Here is a 14,448-nt window from a genome sequence, read left to right on the forward strand (position 1 = left end):
TTAATTTCACACAGTGAATTGTGCTCTAGAGTGAACTACCTGAAAAGACAGCGGAAGCAGTTTCAATAAAAGCTTTCAATGGGGCTACGAATTCATACTTAGAAAGGAAAATATTCCAAAGCATTGGGGGGGGGGGGGGGAAAGAATCAGAAAACAGGATTGAGGACAGCTTATTTTTAAAATGATCTTTAAAGAGTATGATAAGTTGAACCAAAGTAGTCAGTTTAACCCTGAACAGAAAATAAACTGCTCGAGGAACTCAATGCATCAAGCAACATCTGTGGAGACAAATGGTAGTTAACATTTTAGGTCATGACCTTGCATTTCTTGTGAAGCCATTTAACTCTGTGTGGCTTGAAGGTGTTAATTCTTATCATGTGAATCCAAAGAACTAATCTTAGCAGAACATCAAACATTAATTAATTTATTTATTCATTCCTTCATCTTTCATTTTATTTTATTTTATTTACTTTTCCTTCCTTCCTCCTTCCTTTCATTACTTATTTCCCTCTTTCCTTCTTTCTTTCTTCCCTCCTTCCCTTCCTTCTTTTCTTCCATTCTTTCTTTCTTCCTTTTTTCTTCTTTCTTTCTTTCCTTCATTCTTGCGTTCTTCCTTGTTTTTTTCCTTTCTTTTTTTTGCTTTCTTCATTCTTTCTAAGTCAGCAGTTAAAGATACAGCAGCGTAGCAGGCCCACACCAGCTAACTGCACCCATGTGACAAACTTCTTCTGTTCTTTATTCTTCTCTATTCATCTTATCTCCTTTTTCTCTCTTTTCCTCCTTCCATTTTCCCTTCCTCCTGGGCAAGGTTTAAGAAAGAGATCAGGAGAAATCCATGAAAGTTCAGCTGCCACTGCCAGTATTATCAGTAATAACCTGAGTCAGCGTACTGATCTGAACTGTTTCCTCTGACTGCCCGGGAAAATGTAAACAGACCTGGTTTGTTGCAATAGTAAAGGGCATGGAATAAAATCATTTGCAATAATCACTACACTCGATGCATTGATGTGTATTTTTTTCTCACTAATTACTGCCTTTGTGAATAAAATATCCAATTTATGTTAAACCATTACCAGTGGGAGGCATTGACCCGGATAAGGGTGAATCTTGTTAATGCATCCTGGAGCATGGTGAGCAACTTCCCTTAATAAAGGAGGCAGAGAACACCACCATATATGGCCAACAGGGAAATATTATTAACGTATGCTCATATTCACAATAATATCCGAACATTTACCATGCAAGATACTTTGTAATGATGCCAGTCAGTGTGACTTTTGACATTTTCATCTGCCAACAGCCTCTTCAGCGTATGCTCTAATTACATAAATTTCATCTTAAGTCTTGCTTTCTTTCAGAAGCTCATATTGGCTTGATCATTTACATATTTCTGCTGTCTGATGTTCTAATTTTCTTTTTACTCCTTTTCTCTTCCATTCGCTTACATTTCACCCATTTCCTTCCCCAACAGCAACATTTATCTGCTTTCTATTCCCTTCTTTGGATCCTTTCATTAGACTGAATAGCAGAGAGGATACAAATTTTAAAAAGGCAACAATGGGCCATGGAAATCAGAAATAAAATAAGAAAAAGGTGAAAAGTTAGCACTTACGGAAAGAAAACCCATATCAGTACCATAAAAGAGGTAAGTTCAAATTAATTCAATTCAAGATTAATTATCATTTCACCACACACATACCCATGAGTACAGGCAAATGAGACTGCACTACTCTGGGGCCAAAGTGCAAAACACAGTACTATCAGTCACACACCACAACAAAGCACATATAGCACACATAAACTAGTAAGCACATAAAGATATCAGTAAGATACAGCCATGCAAAAAAACTAGTTGAGACCCGAACCATGAATACTGCAGAAATCTGCAGTCGACCACAATCCAGCTTGTTTTCTGCCGTGCTAACACTGTTGGGGGAGGATGGCAGGCAGCACCAACTCCAGCCTGAACAACACCCACACCGTACCCAGAGGGGTTAATGTTATGTTGCAGAGAAGGTCAGATAGAAATGGATAAGTCAAAGGGAATTGACTCAATAACTTATCCCAACCACAACCTTAACCTCACCGTATCAGAGTCATTTGCTTCTTCAGAGTCTCCTTCCACAGATGACCTGCTGATGATAACCTGAGAAACCGGATAACTAAGGGCAAGCTCATAAGAGGAACAAAATTCCTTTTCTTTGAAAGCCATTACTGAGTCGTCTAGATGTGGTTCAACATTTTTGCTTCACATTTTTGTGCTAATGGTCCAAAGTTCCATTTATGACAACAAAGAGTGCAGACAATTTATAGTTATGATTATGATTGCACAGAGTGCATAATATAGAAGAGTATGGCACAGTATTGGAGAAGGCCGAGGTGGGACAGCAGGGATGGGAGAAGAGCATACCAGAAGCGGGGCATGCAAAATTGTAAAAAATCAATGTTCATATCATTGGGTTGAAAGCTACCAAGAAGAATATGAGGTGCTGTTCAAGATGCCTTAACAGAGTATAGTTCGAATACTATTTATTTATTTATTTTTTGAGAAAAGGTGCGGAATCACCAGCACCAGCCTACCTGCCAACAAGGACAGATATACACAAAGGTGCTGGAAAAGGGCCAGCAAGATCATGAAAGATCTCTCATACTCTGCATTCTGACAGGCTGCATCACTGTCTGGTATGGGGGTGGAAGTGTGGGGGCTACTGCACAGGACCAAAAGAAGCTGCAGAGAGTCTTAAATTTAGTGGACTCCATCTTGAGTACCAGCCGACAAAGTACCCAGGATATCTTTAAGGAGAGTGTCTCAGAAAGTCAGTGTCCATTATTAAGGAGCCTCAGCACCCAGGGCATGCCCTTCTCTCACTGTTACCGTCAGGTAGGAGATACAGAAGCCTGAAGGCACACACTCAGCGATTCAGGAACAGCTTCTTCCCCTCTGCCATCCGATTCCCAAATGGACAGTGAACCCATGAACACTACCTCACTTTTTAATATATATAATTTCTGTTTTTGCACAATTTTTAGTCTACTGAATATACATATACTGTAATTTATTTATTTATTCATCTATATTATGCATTGCATTGAACTGCTGCTGCGAATTTCATGACACATGACAGTGATAATAAACCTGATTCTGATTCTGACTCTGCTCATGGACTGCTTGTTCCACTCCCATCAGGGAGGGGGATACCTGGCATCCACACCAGGACTACCGGAATCAAAATCAGTTATTTTCCCCAAGTGGTAGGTTAATCAATACCTTTCTGCAATAATTCCACCACTACTTTATTAATTAGTTCCTGTCCGTTACCTTATGTAGATCCTAGCACCACTTTATGGACATACAATCAATCTATGTACATAGACTATCTTATATCTTGATATTTATTGTGTTTCATTTTTAAAATTATTATTGTGTTCATTATCATTTGTGGGTTTTTTATTCATCGGATCTGCAGTGACAATTATTTTGTTCTCTTTTACTCTCATGTACAGGAAGTGACATTAAACAATTGTGAATCTTGAATCTTGATCTATAATCATTGGTGGATACACATTTAATCCAAACTTTAAATCTGAAAAGCCGCCTAGATTTGACAGTTCTGTCATTGGGTGTCCATTGATGGTCAGTATGGGTTTATTTCAAAATATAGCTTGTATATTTAATAGCCCACTTACAACAAGTGAAGTTAACCAAAGTACCTATACATAAAGAACACCAAAATTAATTTTGTTTAAGGGATGTAAAAAACGGAAAATTCTGGATGTATTTATGAAAGAGAGGAAAACAAACCTTGTAGTTTTTCACATCCCTTTCAGGATATCTCCTGCTGTAAGAAAAACAAAACCTAATTGCTAGAGTAACACGCAAAATATTGGAGGAACTCAGTAGGTCAGGCAACATCTATGGGCAGACAATTAAATAATACTGACAATTATCTCATTGTCAGAATAACTTCAAAAATAGTAATGTGTTAATGAACACATTGTCTGCTTTTAATGTCGATTGAACAATTTCAACACTCGAAAGATAATACATTGAAATAGCCACCCAAGGGACAGTTTAAAACCTTAGATAGAAACTAGGACCTCTGATACTGAGCTGTAGCTGCTGTAGGACAATTCTCCACTGATTTCAATGCAGATAAAGACATGTAAGGAATAAATTTCAATTTAGATTTATTTGCTTTCTTGTGGATGTTTAAATACTTTCAGAGGTTTTCTTTTCTTAAAATTATAGGTTGTTAAATATTATGTAATTTTCATTAATAATGTAATATTATTTAGTAGGCAGTGTTATTCACTATTACATACTATTCAATTATTAATCATTACTTATAACATACAGTATGGATTATTTGTTGTTACAGATTATTTATTATTCAGTTGCTATTAAATTTTTATTGATTTATAGTCAATTTTCTGTTGTGAAATTACAGTTTAAATGTTTTAAGATTGCTGAAAGTTTTTGAATATTACTATCAAGTATTTTCAGAAATACTTGTGCATTTTTGATTTTTGAGCAGTCGGCTCTGCCTAAGAGTGTGGCTTAACAGATTGTGAAAAATGAAGTAATTAATGTGGCAGGGTTAGGGTGCTATCTGCCCTTGTACCTATGGATGATCCTCCCAATATGCAGGACCATCTATTCTATAGTAAGAAGTTCCAGCTGCATGTTCTCTCTAAGGGTGTGGTGCAAGGCTAGTGTGAAAGTTAGAGTTCAGCAATAAGTTTTGAGAAGTTCATTATTTACCATAAACTTATTATAATTTATCATAATGGTTCAGAGAGTCATTTCCCAGATTTTAACTTCATGAATTAACCCCAGAATATCATTATACAGTTCACGTTCCTTTGTTATGTCCACAGGATCAAAATAAAACTCTGACTGTCAGTCATTCATATACTTTGCTAGTTCAACACACTAGGTCATATTTAGCAATTTCTTTCAAGACTCATTAGTTCTTGTGATTTCTTTCCCTCTCTGAGACTCAGTGGGATTCAGGCTCCCCTGAGTCTGATCAGTACCAGTTATCCCAAGCCGTACCAGAATTTGCACTGCCTTGAGATTCTCTAGGTCCTATGCTTGTCCAAAAATCACTGGGTCCCTTGTACCAACACTCTGTTGGAACTTATTAAATTTACTACACATTTTATTGTAATATTCTGTAATATGCTTAAAAAACAATTTAAAAGTTGTTGTGAATTTAAGGAATGACATCCAAAAATCTGGAAAATGTACCTGTCCGCCATTACCAAAGTTTGATGTGTGCCAGATTATTAAAGTTTAACTAAACGTAACACCATGTAGCTAAAAACATTGTGGTGACTGAGATATAATACCATTATTTGAAAGACCAGATAAAGTGGATGTGGACGTGGAGAGGATGTTTCCTATAATGGGGAAGTCTAGGACTAGAGGGCACTGCCTCAGAATAGAAGGACATCCTTTAAAACAGAAATGAAGAGGAATTTCTTTAGCCAGGTGGTGAATCTGTGGAATTTGTTGTCACAGATGGTTGTGGAAGTCAGATCATTGGGTATATTTAAAGTGGAGGTTGGCAGGCTCTCATAAGGGCATCAAGGGTTATGGAGAGAAGGCAGGAGAATGATGTTGAGAGGCATAATAAATCAGCCATGATGGAATGGCAGAGCAGATTCAATGTGCCACACACACACAGTGCTTGAGGAGCTCAGCAGGCCAAGCAGCATCTATCGAAAAGAGTAAACAGTTGATGTTTTGGAGTGAAATGTTTTATCAGGACTCTTTTCCATAGATACTGCCTGACCTGCTGAGTTCCTCCAACATTTTTTGTGCATTGCTTTGGATTTCCATCATTTTCAGATTTCCTTGTATTTGAGACTCAATGGGTCAAATAGCTTAACTCTTCTATATCTTAAGGTCTTATGGTTTGGGACATTTGTGATCTTATGTTACTATCTGGTTCTTCATTACCTTGCTTTTCTCTTTGTGTTTGTTAATAATATTCAGAACTTCATATGGCAATCTATCATAATGAATGAGATCTGTCTGCCAGCTTCAGTTTTAATTAAATGAATGTGGTTGTATTATGGCAGGTTTAATTCCCAAAATGCGATCTCGTTTCAGACTCTTGTTAGTGTTTGAATTGATAGGATGGAAAGTCTTTTTTCCAAAACTTACTTATTTTCTTCCAGAAGATATACTCAACTATTGAGTGTTATGGTTTATAAAATCAAGGCAAATATTAATTTATCTTCTTTCCACTCTATCTGTAACTAAAAAAATATGTTTTCAATCAAGAACTACTCTTCTGATGTCTAAGTAATCTCCAAAACTTCTCATCCCAGGGATCTGATTGCCCTTCTTGAATGAACAGTTTCTATCCCCCAACTATCAGGCTCCTGGACAAAAAAGGATAACTACACTCGCTTTCCCCATCATCTAAATGTTCCTACATTTCATATTGTGTATTTTTTGTGCTATGTTGGAACTGGAGTAACAATAATTTCATTTTACTGTACAATTGTATCGTATAAATGACATTTAAAAAAAACTTAAAGATTCCAGAGCTCAGGTGTCTAGAAAGAAAGGTGAGAAGGCAGAAATTTAAAGCAGACCTGAGGGTTAAGCTTTTCACGCAGAGTTGGGGAGTGTTTGGAATGAATTGCCAGAGAAGGCAGTGGAGGTTTATATGATTAAAATAATTAAAAGGCACTGAACAGGTACTTGTATAGGAAAGGAGAAGAAGGGTGTGGAACTAATGCAGGCAAACATGATTAGCATCATAGTTGGCATAGACAAAATGAGCTGTAGGTCAATTTTAATACTGTACATTTCTATGATTCCTTGATGAGGCATAAACAAGGATATCTGATCAATGAGTGAATGGGAGCAATTAGCAGGGAAGTGGAACATGAACAAAAGTCTCCTCCACAATCTCCATCAATGCAGATGCAACACAAGTTTATGTGCTTAGGACCCTGATCTGCTCACTTTATACTTCTGACTGTGGGGATAAGCGCAGCTCCAACATTTAAGTTTGCTGATGGCTCCACTATCATTGGCTGAATCAAAAGTGGTGATGAATCAGCATTTAAGAGGGTGATTGAATTTCTGGCTGAGTGGTGCCACAACAACATTTCACTTAATGTCAGCAAGACCAAGGACTTAATTATTGACTACAAGAGGAGGAAACCAGAGGTCCATGACCCAGTCCTTATTGAGGGATCAGAGGTGGAGGGGGATCAGAAACTTTTAATTCCTCACTGTTACCATTTCAGAGGATCTGTCTGGGGTCCAGCACGTAAGTGCAGTTACAAAGAAAGCACGGTGGTGCCTCTACTTCCTTAAGAGGTTGCAAAGATTCACCTTGACATCTAAAACTTTGATGAACTTCTGGAGATATGCACTGGAGAGTATACTGATTATTTGCATCACGGCTTGGTATGGAAACACCAGTGCCCGTGAATGAAAAATCCTACAAAAATTGGTGGATAAGGTCCTATCCATTGCAGATAACCTCCTTCCTGCCCCACCACTGAGCACAACTACATGGAGCGCTGTTGCAGGAAAGCAGCATCCATCATCAAAAATCCCCATCTCACTGCTGCCATCAAGAAGGAGATATATGATCCTCAGGACCCATATCACCGGGTTCAAGAACAGCTATTATCTCTCAAACATCAAATCTTCAATCAGGGAGAAAACTTCACTCAGCTTCATTTACTCCAATACTGAATAGTTCCCAAGACCTATCGACTCACTTTCAAGAACTTTTTGTCTCATGTTCTTAATACTTATTGCTTATTTATTATTATTATTTTGTTGTTTTTAAATATATTTGTAGTTTGTCTTCTTTGCACATTATTGGAGCTTGTGTGTAGTTTTTCATTGATTCTATAATATTTCTCTTTTCTTCTGAGAATGCAGACAAGAAAATGAATCTCAGGGTTGTATATGGTGAGACACACAGTATGTACTTTGATAATAAATTTACTCTGAACTTTGAAAAGAACATAGAAGCTGTGAAACTCAGGCTTGATTGTGTATATCCTATACTCCCAAAATACTCTAAAAGCGTAAGACAAAAGAGCTGAATTAGACCAGTCAGCCCATTCGATCATGAATTGTTTATTTTCTCTCTCAGCCAAATTCTCCTGCCTTCTCCCCATAACCTTTGACATACTCACTAATCAAGAACTTGTCAATCTCCACTTTAAATATATCCAATGTCTTGGCTTTGGCCTCTACACCCATGCAGTAATGAATTCCACAGATTCACCGTTTACGGCCTAAAAATATTACTCTTCATCTAAGGGGAAGTCCTTGTATGCTGAGGCTATGGCCATTTGTCCTAGACTGTCCCAGAGGGAAGAAAGAAAATAAAGATAGTAACCATGCTGAAGCAATGGTCCAGCTGCATGACAAATACACACAGAAATGTGTATATTACTGACCAATGGTTGCTCTTAGTCGTATTATAAAATGCAACTTTTATTAGTAGAATCAGAGTCAGGTTTAATATCATTGGCACATGTAGTGAAATTTGTTGTCTTTGTGGCAGCAGTACAATGCAATACATAATAGAAAAAAATGTAAATTACTGTAAATGTATGGAGATATATATATATATATAATCTTTAAACTAATTAAGTATTGCAAAATAAAAATTAAAAAGTAGTGAAGTAATGTTCATGCGTTCAATGTTCATTCAGAAATCAGATGGCAGGGGGAAGAAGCTGGACCTCAATCATTGAGCATGTGTCTTTAGAATTCTTCACCTCCTGATGATAGTAATGAAAACATGTATGACCAAGGTATGGGTGTCCTTAATGATGGATGCCATCTTTTTGAGGCATCGCATCTTGAAAACATCTCAGATGCTGGGGAGGCTGGTGCCCATGATGGAGCTGACTAACTCTGCAACTCCTTGCAGCTTATTTCAATCCTGTGCAGTAACCCCTCCAAGCTGTGATGCAGCCAGTTAAATGTTCTCCATGGTATATCCGTAGAAATTTGGAGGCGTCTTTGGTAACATACTAAATCTCCTCTAACTCCTAATGAAACATATCTGCTTTTGTGTCTTCTTTGTAGCTGCATCAATATGTTGGGTGTGGGATAGTGGGAAAGAACAAAATATCTGGAGTACTTTTCACAAACACAGAACATTCCACTGTTCTTTGTAAGTCAAAAAAAAACGCACCTGTCGAAAATCTGAGGCAAACATAGAAGGTACTGAGAAAAACTCTGCAGTTCACCAACATGGGTGGAAGGAGAAATAGTCAAGACTTTGGGCCTGCAACACTTTGCCAGAAAAGACTCTTTCTTTCTTCAGGTGCTGCAGGACCTGCTGAGTTTTAACTGCATTTTCTATCTTTGTTTGAGACTGGAAGTGTAGTTACTGGTGGCCCTTCATCAGGATTGGTGGTACTCGGTCCTGATGAAGGGTGTTGGCTTGAATCATCGACTATTTATTCATTTCCATAAATGTTTCCTGATCTGCTGTGTTCTTCCAGCAATTTGTGTGTGGATTTCCACCATCTGCAGAATATCATGTGTGTGGTTTTGTGTGCATTGCAAATAATTTTGCTCCAAGAAATAAACATTATGATCTATAAACTGAAATACACAGTGTTTAAAATCAAGAATATCATGGAGAGGAAAACAGAATTAATGTTTCAATTTTGTGACCTTATATCTGAAGTAATGTCACTGATCTGAAATATTAATCTGGTCTTTTTCTCCATGTATGTTTCTTTATCTACTAAATATTTTCAGCATCATCAGTTTTTATTTCAGATTCCCAGCATCTGTTGCTTTTTTTTTTGTTATACGAAGACATTTAAACAGATGTTTTTTCTGCAACAAATTGACTTTACTATAGTTGGTCCTCAATTTTTTTGCTGAAATTAGTAATGGGTATGGTTTACGAATGTAATAAGAAATGCCACAAATATTAGACTAGCACCAACTAAATGCTGAAGGAACTCAACAGGTCTGGTAGCATCAGTGGAAAGGAGGCCTGATGAAGGGTCTAAAACATTGACTGTTTATTCCTTTCCATAGATGCTGCCTGAGCAGCTGAGTTTATTTACTTAGTGATACAGTGCAGAGTAGGTTCTTCCAGGCCTTCGAGCCTCCCCACCCCAGCAACCCCTGACAACCCCATTTAAACCCTAACCTAATCATGGGACAATTTACAATGACCAATTATCCTACCCTGTGGGAGGAAGCTGGAGCACCTGAGGAAAGCTCACACGTTGCACAAGGAGGAGGTATAAACTAGCTGCTGACGGCGCCGGAATTGAACTCTGAACTCTGAAGCCTCGAGTTATGCTACCATGACATCTGTGCTGGAATTCCTCCAGCATTTTGCATGTATTATTCTGGATTTCCAGCATCTACAGAACCTCTTGAGTTTACAAATATTTGCTTTTACAATTTCCGCAATCAAATCTTCCTTAATACAAGACAGCATATCAATTAAGTTCTTCAAGAAATACATGGCAGAAGCTGCAAACTTCTGTTTCACAAATAATCATGCATTAGAGGTGAACCTATGAAGTTATGATTTGCTCCAGAGTCTGAGATCCAAGGGTTACAGGGTTCACAAGTTCCACCCAGTGAAATCTAACTCCTCAGTGAAAAAGATGTTATTATCTAGGATCTTTGGGAATCCCATGTTTGTTAGTGTGTTTTGTCACAGCTAAGAGTGGCCTAATTTGTTACTGAATACGCAGCGGGGTATAGTTAATATTTTATGTTGAATTCAGAGTAGATGGGTAGCCAGCATTGAAGGATGCCTGACCAGTTTGTTCAGGCTGATTAGACTCTTTATCTTTCTGCAACTCTCACACCATGACTACTAAATAAAACATGGTCAGAGCTATATTTCAAATACAAATGAATCAGACACAGCTCATAAAATGTCAATGGAGAAAAGGGAATATTTTAAAATGAATAATATTCTGCATGGTAGCTGAGGTTGCTTGCTACATGTGGAAAGCAAAATGAGAAAAAAAAATGTAATCCAGGACTTTTCAGTGCACTTGATTCACCAAACTACCACCAAAAGGAACAAGTTCCAGCCAATAAACACAAGACAATGTGCAGATGATGGAAATCCAAAGCAACACACACACAAAATTCAGCTGGTCAGGCAGTATCCATGGAGAGGAATAAGCAGTTTGGAGGAAGTGGGAGAAGCCAAAGGAGAAATTTTTGAGAGTAAGAACTAATTCTGCTAGACGGAGGAGAGTGGTGGTAGAGGGGAATTGGTTAGGTCTCGAATCCAAAAAGTAGCGAAGAGCTTTGAGTCCATCCTGGTGGGGGACCACTTCCTCCAGACCAAGGGTGTAGCCATGGGCACCCGCATGGGTCCCAGTTATGCCTGCCTTTTTGTTGGCTTTGTGGAACAATCCATGTTCGAAGTCTATACGGGTATCCGTCCCCCTCTTTTCCTTCGTTACATCGACGACTGCATTGGCGCTGCCTCCTGCATGCATGCTGAGCTTGATGACTTCATTAACTTTGTCTCCAACTTTCACCCTGCCCTCAAATTTACCTGGTCCATTTCTGACACCTCCCTCCCCTTTCTTGATCTTTCTGTCTCCATCTCTGGAGACGGCTTATCTACTGATATCTACTATAAGCCTACAGACTCTCACAGCTACCTGGACTATTCCTCTTCCCACCCTGTCTCTTGCAAAAATGCTATCCCCTTCTCACAATTCCTCCGTTTCCGCCGCATCTGCTCTCAGGATGAGGTTTTTCATTCTAGGACAAAGGAGATTACTTCCTTTTTTAAACAAAGGGGCTTCCCTTCTTCCACCATCAACTCTGCTCTCAAACGCATCTCCCCCATTTCCCGCACATCTGCCCTCACCCCATCCACCCACCACCCCACTCAGGTTAGGGTTCCCCTTGTCCACACCTACCATCCCACCAGCCTCCAGGTCCAGCATATAATTCTCTGTAACTTCCGCCACCTCCAACAGGATCCCACTACCAAGCACATCTTTCCCTCCCCCACTTTCTGCTTTCTGCAGGGATCACTCCCTACGCGACTCCCTTGTCCACTCATCCCCCCCATCCCTTCCCACTGATCTCCCTCCTGGCACTTATCCTTGTAAGCGGAACAAGTGCTACACCTGCCCTTACACTTCCTCCCTCACCACCATTCAGGGTCCCAGACAGTCCTTCCAGGTAAGACGACACTTCACCTGTGAGTCAGCTGGTGTAGTATTGATGCACCATCAATAACTCTCGGAGACGGGAAGCGAACGATAGGCTTTTATTAGCAGCAAAACGGAGCACAGCATCTCGGAGACTGAGGGGGGAGCAGTGCCTCCAATCGCCTTTATACAGGGGTCTGTGGGAGGAGCCACAGAAGCAGTCAACAGAGGGGCGTGTCCAGACAAGTATACATAGTTTACCACAAGTATACTGTGTCCGGTCCTCCTGGTGTGGTCTTTTATATATTGGAGAGACCCGACGCAGACTGGGAGACCGTTTTGCTGAACACCTACGCTCGGTCCGCCAGAGAAAGCAGGATCCCCCAGTGGCCACACATTTTAATTCCACGTCTCATTCCCATTCTGATATGTCTATCCATGGCTTCCTCCACTATCAAGATGAAGCCTCACTCAGATTGGAGGAACAATACCTTATATACCGGCTGGGTAGCCTCCAACCTGATGGCATGAACATTGACTTCTCTAACTTCTGTTAATGCCCCTCCTCTTCTTCTTACCCCATCCCTGACATATTTAGTTGTTTTTTTTTCTCTCTCTCTGCCCATCACTCTGCCTGTTCTTCATCTCCCTCTGGTGCTACCCACTCCCCATTTCTTTCTCCCGAGGCCTCCCGTCCCATGATCCTTTCCCTTCTCCAGCTCTGTATTACTTTTGTCAATCACCTTTCCAATTCTTAGCTTCATACCACCCCCTCCGGTCTTCTCCTATCATTTCGCATCTCCTACTCCCCCTACTACTTTCAAATCTCTTAGTATCTTTCCTTTCAGTTAGTCCTGATGAAGGGTCTCAGCCCGAAACATCGACAGTGCTTCTCCTTATAGATGCTGCCTGGCCTGCTGTGCTCCACCAGCATTTTGTGTGTGTTGCTTAACAGATTAAGTTGCCTATCCTAGAAATCAGGACCATTGCCTCAAAATAAAAGGCCTGCCATTTCAAGTTAGAAATCAAGAGAAATATTTTCAATTCAGGGTTATGAATCTTTGAAATTCACATGCAAAGTATTGCTCGGTCAAGAGATACCAGGATAAAAGCAAAACTAAAACTGTGTTGGGAGATTTGTCTCCTCCTGCTGTAATGTCTTATTTATGTTGTAGTAGTTAGGAAACAAAACTACTAGAGTTTGTACAATTCAAGGATCGTTTATGGTACCCAGTTTTTTTGTCCCTTAACAATCCTCAGAAATATAACAAAATGCACTAAATATTGATAGAGAGGATTAGAAACATACTCACATTGCCGCCTAGAAGGCATCAGAGTTGGTGCAAAGACTAACAAATGATGAGAGTGATAGTCTTGTATGTTTTTCCTGTGATCTGAAGACCCTGTTGGACATTGATACTCTGTGGGTCTGGTTCACTGTTTCACTGGTGTACTGAAGATGAGGGAGCTGTGTGGCCTCTGTGTCATGCAGACCAGTCCCTCATGCCAAGGGAGATCTGCTGCAGCCACCCAGGAGAGGAAACGCTGGAGACGGTGTAGTGGCCCCCTCCATTGGTGCTGCTCTCCTGTGTTTGCTTGGTGGATGACAAACTTGATTGCATTTGTCAGTGGCTGCACTCTTGGGTGTTCTGGGCTTATTCTTGCTGACAACACCCCATGCACCATCGATCTACAGAACATGACACTCATGGACTAGGGCTAGATTATTTTTTTTTGTGTGATTCTATGTTCACTGCTATCATAATTATATGTGCTATATGTGCCTTTAAGTTGAATACGCCTATACGAAAGGAGGTATAAGGCTCTCCTTCCCTCCACTAGCTTGTGTGTCACCTTTGTTCAAGGTGTAGTGCATGCTTAGCAACCCGCCCATTCCCAGAATCAGGGTCATGTAAAGCCATGAGAACAGATGTTGGATGGTCGTATGAACAGTTAGTGCCTATCACAAGTTTTGGTTATGTGACCACTGACAGCTGGAAGTAAATCTCTGAAGAATTTCGATAATGGCTGAGGTCACCCATTTTGTAAAGACACTGGTGAGAAGAAAGTAATGATGAACCACTTCTGCAGAAAAATTTCCCATGAACAATCATGGTCATGGAAAGACCATGATACAGCACATAATGAACAAACAATATGTGCCTTGTGCTGTATACAACTGTTCAGATTGTGTTGGCAGGAACACTGTATCATTGTGCCATATTCATGGGTATTCATTTTTGGCTGAACGACAATCCACCTTGAACTTGAACTCCCTATACA

Source organism: Hemitrygon akajei, chromosome 15 (assembly GCF_048418815.1).
Source record: "Hemitrygon akajei chromosome 15, sHemAka1.3, whole genome shotgun sequence".
Lineage (NCBI taxonomy): Eukaryota > Metazoa > Chordata > Chondrichthyes > Myliobatiformes > Dasyatidae > Hemitrygon > Hemitrygon akajei.